This window comes from Elephantulus edwardii, unplaced genomic scaffold (assembly GCF_000299155.1).
Source record: "Elephantulus edwardii isolate Elephantulus edwardi_28Jun2011 unplaced genomic scaffold, EleEdw1.0 scaffold00151, whole genome shotgun sequence".
Lineage (NCBI taxonomy): Eukaryota > Metazoa > Chordata > Mammalia > Macroscelidea > Macroscelididae > Elephantulus > Elephantulus edwardii.
Genome location: NW_006399901.1, coordinates 2664951 through 2675628, shown reverse-complemented (window position 1 = coordinate 2675628; position 10678 = coordinate 2664951). Strand labels below are relative to the sequence as shown.

At 43.0% G+C, this 10678-nt stretch overlaps 1 protein-coding gene and 1 pseudogene across 1 annotated transcript in view; both read right to left on the bottom strand.

The window, feature by feature from the left end:
- The window catches only part of SFI1 (Sfi1 homolog, spindle assembly associated (yeast)), a 129651-nt gene that overhangs the window by 74067 nt on the left and 44906 nt on the right, over positions 1 to 10678 (bottom strand). The gene's annotated exons all lie outside the window — the stretch shown is intronic.
- On the bottom strand, positions 3488 to 4325 carry LOC102854460 (annotated as a pseudogene).

Here is a 10678-nt window from a genome sequence, read left to right as displayed (position 1 = left end):
TGACAGCAGACTGTCCCAATGCAATTTGTCTGCTACTGGTACCAAGAATGTTGATTGTGGCTGATGATACCAAGAGTGTTGACTGTGGAGCCAAGCAAGCTGAAGCTGTTAATAATCTCAATCTCTTCACCATTTATCATGATGCTACCAATTGGCCCAGTGGTACGAATCTTTGTTTTCTTGATGTTGAGCTTTAATCCACATTGAAGGCTGCAGTCCTTGATCTTCTGCAGCAAATGCCTCAGGCCATCCTCAGTTTTGGCAAGCAAGGTTATGTCATCTGCATTAACATAGGTTTTTGATGAGTCTTCCTCCACTCCTGACGCCACATTCCTAGTCATAGAGCCCAGCCTCCCAGATAATCTGTTCTGTATACAGACTGAGAAAGTATGGAGATAGGATGCATCCCTATGGTACAAATTTCCTGATTTTGAACAATGCCATGTTTCCTTACTCTGTTCTGCTTCCTAGTCCACATATAGGTTTCATATAAGCACAACAAATGTTCTGGAATTCCCATTCTTCTCAGAGTTAGTCATAGTTTGTTGTGATCCACACAGTCAAATGCCTTTGCACAGTCTATGTAACACAGAGAGACGTTCCTCTGGTTCCACTGGTACTCTCCGCTTTCAGCTAAAATCCATCTAACATTGGCTATAATGTCCCAAGTACCATTGCCTTTTCTAAATTCAACCTGTGTATCTGTACATCTCTGCTGATGTGCTGTTCCAGTCATTTTTGGATCATTTTCAGCAGTATCTTGCTTGCATGTGATATTAATGATATTGTTCGTTAGTAATGCTTAGAGAAGAAATATTCTCATCCTTTCATTTTATAGTTTGAAGTATTGAGGCTGAGGGGTCAGAGATACATTTACCATAAAATCAAATAATTATCTTACAAGCAGGGTTGAGACTCAAATGGGTCTCCTAGCTGCCAGTTCAATACTCATTCTTCTTTACATCCTTCCACCCAAGAGCAAGAAGTTTAAAATGAATTTTAAATGTGGACCTTTTAAAGCAGTATGGTCTCCTGGGTAACGACTCACAAGGCCCCATTTCTTTGCCACTCTCCACCACAGAGAGGGTGGAAAGGTTACTTTCTCAGCCTCCATTGTAGCTACCAGATCACCATGGACATAGCTCTGCCAATAACATGAAGTAAGATGTAAATGGGGGCTTCAGGCAGTTTTGCTTCTCTGTTCAAGTGTAAGGTCAATTGGGTACCACCTCTTTCCCATCTCTGCTTTAAGCTAGAATAGTCCTTGGAAACTATGCAGTGTCACTTTAGAGGCCAAAGGATCACCATACAAAGGATAGTGAATTAAAAAGAACACAAGATTTTTATGGCATCACTGAACAAGTGAACCAATATCAATACCTGCCAATTTTCAGGCTGCTTGTGCAGGAAAAGTAAATTCTAACTGATGTAGGACATTATTAGATTTATCCTTACTTAGAGTCAAAAGCATTTCTTAGTTGTTGCTGTTGTTGATTATCACTGAGTCAGGATCGACCCATAGCTGACCCTCCAGCGGGTTTTCAGAGGCAGTAAATCGATGGGAGGAGACTGTTCATCCTTCTCCCAAGGAGCAACTATATGCCTTTGGGATTGCAGCACAATTTCTTACCACTTATATATAATTTTAATGAACATTTACAGAGAATTTGGATTTCCATTCATTCACTGCTGCACTTCTCTCCCTGCCCAGCCCTCTCCCCTCGCCCCCCCAGTTCGCTCCTCTCTTTCAAAAGTAAAAGAAAGACTCCCCTCCCTGGTACACAATCCCTGCACCCCTCCCACCGCCCCAAGTACATTCCACTATGCAACCTTAATTGTGGACTCTTGTGATAACCATAATACCCTATCATACATCGCTTTTAAATTATTCAGTCCCTCATCTGTTTCAGTGCAGTATACACAATTTATCCAGTTTTTCTCAGTCTTACCCCCACTCTGATATCAGTCCCATTTTACAGCAATGGCACCATGCAATATTTGTCCTTTTGCAACTGAGATATTTCACTCAGCATAATGTTCTCCAGGCTCACCCATTTTGAATAATATTGAATGAGTTCCTTGTTTTTCTCAGAGTATCTCTTAAAAAGAGGTTCTCACAGGGAGAAAGAAAAAGAACAGATAATGAACACTTTATAGGACTAGGTCAGGGTAAGGTCAATCTGAAATGAATGGGCAATCAGACATAATGTGTATTCGATGCATCAATGTGGAAAAGGACATTGTATTATGGATTAAAAGAGGAAGGAGGGGTGAGAAAACCAAATGTGTATGAATGAGTGAACGAAAAATCAGTTTACTTGTAAACGTTCATTCAAATCACACTAACAAAATAATTTTGTTGTTGTTGCTTAAATAATCTTTCTGACATAAAAGAATAGTTCATTGCTGAGGTGTCAGAACAGACTCATGGCTGACCCTCTAGGGGGTTTTCAGAGGCTATAAATAAATCACAGGTCAGTATGTCTGATTCAGGCCATGGTCTTTCCAATTACTTGCCCTGCATCTGAGAACTGGACAGTGAGTAAGGATGACAGAAGAATTGACGCCTTTGAGCCGTAGTGTTGGAGAAGAGTACTGAACATCCCATGGACGGCCAAGAGAATGAACAGCTATGTCTTAGAGAGAGTGCAGCTGGAGTGCTCTTTCGAGGCAAGAATGATGAGGCTTCCCTTCACATACTTTGAGCATGTGGTGCTGGGAAGGATGGAGGGTCAGCAAAGGAGAGGAAGACCTTCCACCAGGTGGGCTGACACAGTGACTGCTGCAATGGGCTCTTGTGTGTCAGGAAGTGTGAGGATGGCGCAGGACAGAACAGGGTTCATATCTTTTGTTCACAGGATTGCTATGAGTTGTACTTGACTCGACGGCACCTAACAACAACAAATCCTAAGAGGCCATTGCCCAGTTTTCTCTCTCAGAATAGCTGGTGGATTTGAATCACCCATCTTTGGTTTGACAGTGCAACTCCTAATCCATTAGGCCACCAGAGCTCCACAAAATAATTTTGTTGTTGTTGTTGCATTAGTTTATTAGTATGTGGAATGGATCAATGAGTGGCCTTTGGTGGCTGGGTGGGCGAATGAGGGGAAAGACCATATAAGCTTTCGCCAGGCCTGCCCACTGTAGGTGGGGGGAAAGCACCTCCAACCGGCTGTGCTGTGATGGCCTGGCAGTGAGATGCATGCATGGCTGGGGGCAATGAAGAGTTAACACTGAGATGGAGCTCTGCAAACCTCTTATTACTGCTTGAGTCTTTCTGGCAGTACCAGCTGCCTGTCCCCGAGGGCATGGGCTTGTCCATCACAGTGTGGGCTTAGGGGGATGCAGTCACCGCCAGTGGGAAGACAAGCGGATGTTCTCAGGGGCTTCTGGGTCTCAAGAGAGTGGAGATAGCTCTCTGCTTAGCTTCTGTCCTTCTACCCTATGCGCAGGGCAGCCTAAGGGTGCTGCTGACTTGAAGACCTCATCAAGAAATCTGTAGGGTGGCCAACGAACAAGCTGGCTGAAGGGGTTCCACAGCACCCCTTAAGCAGAGAACCTCAGATATTTGGTATCTGCTGAGATGGAAGCCGTTGGGAGGATAGTACCCTAATGACCAGTTGGGCAGGTGAGTGTAACTCAGGCCCTTCAGTGGCTGTGGTGTCCAGAAGTTGTTCACCATGTGGATCCTCTCATCATCCTCTGAGGTAAAGAGCAGGCTCCAGAACTTCTCCATCTGCCACTCAGAGACATAGATAGGTTCCTGAAGCATGATCCAGGTGACGCTTTCACTCAGTGGGGGTGTCATCAGGTAACTGGGATAGGTCCAGCAGTGCCAGCTGGTGGGAAGGAGGCACTTGGGGTTGAAGCAGCTGAACTGGGCCTTGGAGCCCTTAAATCGGACCATGTAGAGAGCATCCATAAGGCGGTTCATACTGGGGTACTCGTCCCCTGTCTCAAAGAAGACACCAATCACAGCCAGGCCATCAGGTGCTGAGGCCACCTCCCCAAAGGTGCTATATTTCCTGGTGTTCCAATGAACCAGGTGCAGCTCGCTGGGGAATGACGTGCCATCCATGTGCTTAGAGCCCATGCCGTGCTTCTTGCCCCAGTGGAAGTAGAACTGCTTGAGCCGGTAAGGCCCGTCCAGGGGGCCCCCAGTCACCACAGCTCAATCATCGCTGTCAGTGAAGTCCACCTGGACAGAGTGGCCATTGTTGGTGCTGCTGAGGGATGTGTAGGCCTCGTAGGAAAGCTCCAGCGGCTTCAGGCTGGCTACTGAGCCAGCTGGACATGATGTTGATGGGAGACTGGCAGTCGCCCATCGTCCTTGTCATAGCCCCAGCCGTGGTGGCCGGTCATGACGCTGCTGTCTCCCGCAGCAGTCCACCTGTCTGCTCAGCTTGGTGGCACCCACTCGGGACTGTGGCTCTGGCCCACAAAAAATTTTTAAAAAAACCAAGGATCATAATAAGAGACAACAATGGGTTCAAACCTAAAACCCCTTGCCTATGATATAAATAGGCTGGCAAAAACAACCAGAAATTCACAACCAGGAGAGGGTAATATCAATAAAAGGGGACCTTCTAAAGATTACGTCTCACATTACAGCCTAGTTCCCCAACTACCAGCTGGGTGCTCTTCCACATATATCCTTCATGAAGATGTAATTTACAGCAGTTAGGATTAAAGTAAGCTCATTGGGGAGAGGGAGTGGAGATTAAGTCCCTGTGTGCATCAAAAACTTTATCCAATATGGAGAAAAGAAAATCTACTGACTGAAAAATATATTTGGCAATGCCACCTGAGGCAAAGGTCTCATAAGAGAAGATTATAGAACACTATATGGCCTTCACAAGGAATACACCCAATCCAAAGTGAGCAAAAGACATGGAAAGATTTTCCACAAAAGAAGACATTCGGATGGCCAACAGGCATATGAAGAAATGTTCTAAGTCACTGATAGAGAGATGCAAATCAAAACCATAAAGAGAGATACCATCTCACCCAGTGGCAGTGACAAAGTTCAACAGGACAGCAAGCTATAAATGCTGGAGAGGCTGTGGAGAGATGGTGGGATTGTAAAATGATACAATCACTCTCAAAGGCCGTTTGGCATTTCCTAAAAAAACTGAACATAGAAATCTCTTATGATCCAGCTATTCCACTGCTAGGAACACATCTCGAGGAAAAATAGCCTGAGGCACAAGTGGAGATTTGTTCCCAGCAGCATTATTCACTACAAGAACATAGAAACAGCCTCAACGGCCATGAGCAAATGAATGGGTTGGGAAACTGTGGTACATTCAGACAATGGAATCATATGCAGCACTCAGGAGCAATGATTTCAGGAAAGACTATATAACATGGGAGAGGCAAGAAAGCATTATGCTAAGTGAACTAACTCATAGTTTCTGAAGGACCAAATACTGCTCCTGTAAAAACAGAAGGATAATATGTAAGATGTGAATGAAAGTCCAAAGGGGAAAGGGGAGGGGAAGAAGGAGTCTGAGGGTGGAGAGGTGCAGAAACCACAGTGCTGGGGAGTTTGGTGGGCAGAGGGAGGGGGTGAAGGAATTAGGTAGATCTAGAGGGGACCTGAATAAATGGGGTGATAGTGGGCATAGATCAATGGTGATTCATTTTATAAAACATAGTGAATGGGAATGAGTGGATAAAACACAACGTGAATCAAGGAATATGTGAAACGCAATGTATGTGAATGAAACAGAATGTATACAAATTTTACATGCAAACCAATATAAAATTTAAAAATTTATTGTTAATTTAAATGTACTATTATTTTCCCAATGTTTGTTGAAAGTCCTCCCTACTGCTATTTTAGTGGGATTTCTAGAAAAAGTTTTTGTCTTCAACCTATTATAGATATTTTTTTTTTAGTATTCACAAGTGTACATCTTGATATCATGTCACCTGGAAATTGAAATAATCTTATCCTCTTTTCTAATTTTATACTTCAGAATAAATTATTGTCTTGTTAGCAAATAACAATATTTAAAAAAATAGTGATGATAATAAATGTTTACTATTTTAATGGGGATGGTCTGAGTAGTCTTCGTTTTTAAATATAGATTCTTGAACATATTGTGATGAATTTACCTATTCATCTTTGATTGAAAATCATATGAGGCACTGATTTTATTAAATGTCTTTTAAATCTGCGTAAAAGTTAAAATAAAAGAGAGGGCATAAACAGAAAGAAGCCCCAGTGAAATATGAATCAGACAGACGTTAAACAAAATGAAATAGGAAAAGAATTTGGTAAGGATATGGCAACACAGACAAGTGGCATTCCAATGTTGATAAAATAGAGCGTCTACACCTGAAGCACCTGCTGCAGAGGGTCAAGGACTGCAGCCTCCAATATGGATTGAGGCTGAATGTCAAGAAGACAAAGATTCTCACCACTGGACCAACTGGCAGCATTAGGATGGATGGTGAAGAGATTGAGATTGTTCACAGCTACAGTTTGCTTGGCTCCATAGTCAACACTCTTGGCACCAGCAGCCAGGAAATTAAAAGGCACATTGCCATGGGAAAGTCTGCTGTTAGGGACCTCTCCAAAGTGCTGAAGAGCAATGGTGTCTCTCTGGAGACTAAGGTGCGTCTGATACAGGCCATGGTCTTCGCAATCACTTGTTATGCATCAGAGAGTTGGACAATTACCAAGGAGGATAGAAGAATTGATGCCTTTGAGCTGTGGTGCTGGAGAAGAGTATTGAGAATATCATGGACTGCTAGGAAAACAAACACATTTGTCCTGGAAAGGGTTAAACCGGGTGGCTCCTTGGAGACAAGGATTCTGAGGCTCCATCTAACATACTTTGGACATGTTGTGAGGAGAGACCGGTCCTTGGAGAAGGACATCATGCTTGGGAGGGTGGAGGGACAGCGCAGGAGAGGAAGGCCCTCTATGAGGTGGATTGATTCAGTGACTGGGATAATCGGGATGGGAGTGTCAGAGACAGTGCGATTGGCACAGGACAGAGCGGAGTTTATGGCTGTCGTACACAGGGTCGCTATGAGTCGCAAGCGACTCGACGGCACATAACAACAACAACAACAACACAGCAAAACAAGAAATACATGTACAAATAACAGCAAGTATAGATGGCAAGGTATTCCCAAGAACCCAAAACTCAGGCAGTTTAAGGGCAAATCATTCACAGTCATAATATCTACATGGATTAAGCATTTGGGATTTTTTAAAAAAATGTTTTAATTAAGATTTTAACAAAAGTTTATAGAAAACTTGGATTTCCACTCATTAATTGTTGCACATTTTCTTCCGTACCTACCCCACCCCAGTTTGCTTTTCTCTTTGGAAAAAAAAATTATTTCACTATTGTACAATATCCTCCCTCCCCCCGCCCCCAGTCCACTTTACTATCCATCTCTTATTCTGGACTGTTGCCATGCATATAACATCTAATCATATATTCCTTTTACTTTTTTTCATATATTCCTTTTAAACAATTCTTTCTCTCATCTGTTTCAATGCAGTTTACAATATTCATCCCTCTTAACTTCCCCAAACCCCCATGTCAGTCCTGTTGTAACAGTGGCATTATGCAGTATCTGTCCTCTTGTGACTGAGCATAATGTCCTCCAGGATCACCCATTTTGTATAATATTTTATGCGTTTCTTCTTTTCCAGTGCTGAATAGAATTCCATTGTGTGAATATACTACAGCTTCTCTATCCATTCGTTTGTTGATGGGCAATTGGGTTGTTTCCATCTCTTTGCTATTGTGAATAATGTAGCAATAAACATTGGTGTGATGGATTAGCATTTGTGCAGTCAGAAGAGGAGCAATAAAAGGGCATCTTTGAATAAGATGTTACTATTGTTGTTAGGTGCCACTGGAGCTGACTACCACTCACAGCAACCCAATCAGCAGTACATCTGAACTCACCCCTATCCTGTGCCATCCTCATCATCTCTGATATACTTGAATCCATCACCGCAGTCATTGTGTAAATCCATCTCGAGCATAAGAAAACTCCAAAATAGCCAGTAAATATTTGCTGGAAAGTAAGGACAGTAGCCCAACTTGAGATAAGGCAGGGAAGCGTTCTAACCTCTCCAATGTCACAGAGGACACAAGAATTGAAGAGTGGCTCCACTGTTAAGTCCATGCAGAAACTCAAAACTGACCTGTTAGGGTTCTCATCTAGGACAAAGTCTCATACTAAGGGGAATCTTCTGGGAATGGAATAAAAATTGAGCAAGAAAAGGACAAGAGAAAAAGGAGAAAAAAGAACAACCCTCAAGTCAACACTGTGAGGGAACGATCCACAGAATGAGTGGTCATATTTTTAAATGCCATGCAGGTTGTTGCCAAGTCTTCCTTCGATCCTGATCTATATTCCTCCTCATAGAGCCCAGCTTCCCAAATGATCTGTTCTCCATATAGATTGAAAAAGTATGGAGACAGGGCAATCCCTGACACACCTTTCCTGATCCTGAGCCATGCAGTGTTTCTCTGCTCTAATCTGACTACTGCTTCCTGGTTCAAGTATAGGTTTCACATCAGCACAATTAAGTGTTCAGGGATCCTCGCTCTTCTCAAGGGTAGATGACACAACCTTACTTGCTGAAACTGAGGACATGAAGCATTTGCTGCAGAAAGTGAAAGACTGTAGTCTTCAATATGGATTGAAGCTCAACATCAAGAAAACAGATTCTCACCAATGGGTCAATTGGCAGCATCATGACAGAGAAGAGACTGAGATTGTTAATAACTTCAGCTTGCTTGGTTCCACAATCAACACTCTTGACACCAGCAGTCAGGAAATCAAAAGAAGAACTGCATCAGGAAAGTCTGCTGCTCTCTAAAGTACTGAAGAGCAACGGTGTCAGTCTGGAAATTATGGCGCGCCTGATCCAGCCCATAGTCTTTGTGATTACTGGCTATACATCTGAGAGCTAGGCAATAACTAAGGATGAAAGAAGGTTTGATGCCTGTGAGTTGTGGTGCTGTAGAAGAGTGTTAAGACATACCACAGAATGCTAGGAGGACAAAAAGGTCTGTCCTAGAGAGGGTGAAACCATGCTGCTCTTTGGAGGTAAAGATTTTGAAGCTCCATCTCACATAATTTGGGCAGCAGGGCCCAATTCTTGGAGAAGGACATCATTCTTGGATGGGTGGAGGGAGAGTGCAGAAGCCCCAGGATGAGATGAACTGATTCAGTGACTGTAGAAATGGGATTAGGTCTGTTGGAGACGATAAGATTGGCTCAGGATAAGGCAAGGCTCAGAGCTAATGTACAGGGGGGTGCTATGAGTCACAGATGACTCAATGACACATAAAGAGGTGGTTTGTGTGTTGCTGTGATGATGGAGGTTATGCTACCAGTATTTCAAGTACCAGCAGCGTCACCATATGGTGGAAAGGTTTCAGCAGCGTTTCCAAGCTAAAATAGATTAAGAAACAGGATTGGCTATCTACTTCTGAACTAACAGGCCTTCAGAAACATTATGGACAACAGAAGAATCCTGTTGGTTGATGAATCCCTTGGATTGGAAGGCACTCAAAGTAGAACTGGGGAAGAGCTGCCTCCTCAAAGTAGAGTCAACCATAATGATGTTGACAGAGTAAAGCTTTCATCCAGCGAAGGCCCTTCATTTACTCACACAGCAAGACTCAAAGTAAGGAGGAACAGCTGCACACTTCCATTAATTAACTGGAATATGGAATATAGGAAGAACAGATCCAGGAAAATTGGAAGTTGTAAAAATCTAAATGGAGCGCATGAAGATCGACATCTAGGTTTTAGTGGGCTGAGACAGACTGATACTGGCCATTCTGTATCAGACGATCACATGACCCACTACTATGCTAGAAGTGACAAACTGAAGAGCAATGGTGTAGCAGTCATAGTCAAAAAAGAGCATTTCCAGATTCATTCTGAAGTACAATATTGTGAATGAGAAGATATTATCCATATGCATATAAGGAAGTCCTGTTAATATCACCATTATTCAAATATATGCACCAACCACAAAAGCCAAGGATGAAGAAATTGAGAATTTCTACTAACTTCTGAAGTTCATCCAACAAGCAATCAAGACGTATTAATAATAACTGATGACTGGGATGCAAATATTGGAAACAAAGGAGGAGGACGGGCAGTAGGAAAATATGCCCTTGACGAGAGAAATGAGGCTAGAAATTCAATGACAGAAGTTTGTATAATGAATGACTTATTCATTGCAAATACTTTTTTAAAAAGACACATAAACAGTGACTATACACATGACCTTCATCTGATGGGCTACACAGGAAATCAGACTGACTTCATCTGTAGAAAGAGACGTTGAAGCAGCTCAATCTCAATAGTCAAAACGAGGCCAAGTGCTGGCTGTGGAACAGACTTCCTACTATTCACATGCAAGTTCAAACTGAAGTTGATGAGAATGAAAACAAGTCCCCAAGAACCAAAATATGACCTTGAGTGTACCCAGAATGAGGTTAAAAACCATCTTAGAAAAAGATCTGAGGGGAGCTCTGGTGGCCTAGTGGCAAGAAGCTGCAACTACAATCCCAGAGGTGCATGGTTCGAATCCACCAGATGCTCTGCCGGGGAAGGAGGGGCAATCTCCTCCTGTACCAGTCAGATCTGATTTGACGGTACATGCACACACACACACACA